Raw genomic sequence first — 2,948 nt, 5'->3', positions numbered from 1 at the left:
TGGATTTCTAAACTATGGGTTAAATTTTATTTTAGGATGGTGAAACTTGATTCAAATGAGGTATTTTAGAAGCTGAAAATCCTTTCTCTGATTCCACAGTATCTGCAATCTCAGAACTCGGGTTGCAAGCCTGCTTTAGAGGTGGGCTTGATCCACAGTAGTCCTATCCCCTCCTGCCTGGCCAGGTGAGGGAGGGCTGCCGCTGGAGATGGCTTCCCACACAAGCTGATGCTTAAGCATAGTAGTCCCTCCTTTGGAAAACTGCTGTTTGAACTACTCTGTTATTCTTAGTCTCTTATTCTGTAGGACAACTCCGTTATCTTTAGACTGTAAAATACCTTTGTTTTTTGCTTGAATAGAAAAGATAAACTTAACCACCGTCTGACCTTGCAAGCTAGCCATCTAAAGGGGCCGATACACTGATACTGATATTAATTCACATATTCTGCCGAGTGTTTGTTCATCCAAGGTTACAGGTGTCTATATAGATATGATATGTACTCAAAGTTACAAGTTGTCTGACAGGTTTTTGTTAGATATGATATGTATTCAAGGTTACAAGCTGTCTTACACAAAGAACTAGAAGGATATAAAAAGGAAATACTCCCTCCTGTGTTTGTTCAGAATTTGACAGAGGTAATCTGCTCTGAACCTGCATGCAATAAGGATGACTCCTAACTAAATGGATCATTAGGGGTCTTGTCCAGCTCGCTGATTTGTGATACAACAATCCAATGGGTGTCCAGACTCTCTGGCATTTCTCTTTTTGAGCTGTAATGTACAGGGGTCCTACCAACAGGACAGGGGGTCTGGACATGGAATCAGTGGGGCAGAGCGATCCAAACTGCAGTGCCTTGAAACCCAGAGCAGAAACCTCCCCTGGAGGCAGCAGAGGTGTGAAACAGGAATTTTAGGGGAATATAGGCAGGCTTAGGGAATTTTTAGAATTGGGGTCCATGGAAAAACACAGGGCTACAGATGGGAGAAGGTACATTTCCATAAGACAAGGAAGCAGCAACAGGTACATCTCCATAACACAAGGAAGCCAGGTGCAGGGGGCAGCAACAGGTGCATTTACATAAGACAAGGGAGCTGGAAGTAGCCAAAAAAATCTATATTTACAAAATAAACAAGAAGGAAGAAAGCCAGAAAGAAAAAACAATGAGGGAGGAGGGCATCACATGTCCCATGTGGTGTTTGACCTTTGAGTTCAGGAGTTGCTATAGTGGCCAATCAGAGGGGATATCCAGACACAGGGACTTGCAGCCTTTACAAACTGTGAAAGAAGCGATGGGGTGGTTCCCTTTCCTCCTCCCCATGTGGGAGTCCATTCTGTGGGGCTCTTTCCCTCTCCCCACGTGGGAGTCTTTACTTGTTCTTTAATAAATTGCCACCTTTGCTATACTACTCTCTGTCTGTGGATTCATTCTTTGACTCTGGCGGACAAAGAATCTGGGTTCCAGTCCAAAAATTCCTTTTCAGATGGAAGTGGCTGGAGGAGTTTGAGAAAGGATTATCATGATGAAGCCTGTGCCTGCTGCCAAAGGACAAGGGGACAGGGACGTGGAGGTGGCTTCTGCATCTCCAGAGGCCGGCAGTGGGAGACAGCCTGGAGCACGCTGGTTCGTGTCTGGACAAGGGTGGCAGCGTTTGACCACCACAGTGGCCTTGGGTGGAAGTTCAGACAACACGGAGGGTCATAATCCCCTACGAGGCCTTGTGTTTATTTTTGTCACGTTTTCCTCCCGGCCATTGTTTTAGCTACTTATCTGTTTCTTGCCCGTCACTGTGCCTAGGCAGGGAGTATTTCATCTGCCCTCTGCCCCCAGCACCTCTGACTGTGCTGGGCACACACATACTCAGTGCTCAGTAAATCGTGTTGAATGGACACCTTGCCCTGAAGATGCATCCACTGAAGAGGACACAGGTACAGTACGTTTCTGCCTTGCTGGATTTCACCTTTGTCCAGGCAGGGGTGGGTGTGATCTTCCCACAGACAGTGGCAAACTGAGCAGAGAGCAGACAACAGGTGACTGATGCCATGCCCAGAGGCCTCCCTGAGGGAGGAGCCTGGCACGCAGATAGTTTCGGTGAGAAGCAGGTAAAAAGTAAGGAACGAAGCCCTGCCAGGGAGAAGTTAAAATGCTAATAGGTTAAACAGGGAGAAGCCAGGGATTCTGCGTCTATAATGGAAAGGGACTGGTGGGCTGAGGGAAAACCACTTGGGGTTAAAACAAGCCAGGCAGCTGGCAATGGTAAGAAGGTGGCCACTTCTGGAACATGACCTGACCTTACCCCTTCACACTAAGCCAGTCCCTCCCTCTATCCTGTGCCTTGTGCAACATTCAAGTGTAACCACAGGTTGAGGTCAGAAAGAAGGCCCAGCAGGCAACAGAGGTCAGAATGGAAGCCGGGGACAGTGAGAGGAGGAAGCCTGTCCCTTCGAACCCGGGGACAGTGAGAGGACAGTGAGGCCCGGCGAAGGGGCAGGGTGAGGCCCAGATGAGCCAGGAGAGCACAATAGGAAGGGCTTTTGGCCACAGCAAAGTACATTTGTCAGGGGAGGCCAGGTGTGGGGGAGCAGCAAGCTCCTAGGAGGCTGCAGACTTGTGGGGGGAGGAGCGGGGGCGGGGGATGGCCAAGAGGAAACAGAGCAGTGGGCAGGGTGGCCAGGGGCTCCCTTTGCTAGGTGATGAGCTGTGGGCTAGGCGCCTGGATGCACCTGGTGCCCGAGGACCCCGCACCACAGGAGCAAGTGAGGGGCCACTGGTCCTGAGCAGATAGAGGTTGGACCCAGGGTCCCTGAGGAGAGGCTGCAGCCCCCAGCAGCAGTAGGGCCATTTCCCTGTGGAGCAGCCTTCTGCCCCGCACTGGGGGGTCAGTGCCAGGGTCCCACATAGAATCTTAGTAGAGAGCTAGTCACGGTGCAGGCGGGCCTTCCCCAGGGG

Source organism: Myotis lucifugus, unplaced genomic scaffold (assembly GCF_000147115.1).
Source record: "Myotis lucifugus unplaced genomic scaffold, Myoluc2.0 scaffold_0, whole genome shotgun sequence".
Taxonomy (NCBI): Eukaryota; Metazoa; Chordata; class Mammalia; order Chiroptera; family Vespertilionidae; genus Myotis; species Myotis lucifugus.
This window is presented reverse-complemented; position numbering follows the sequence as displayed.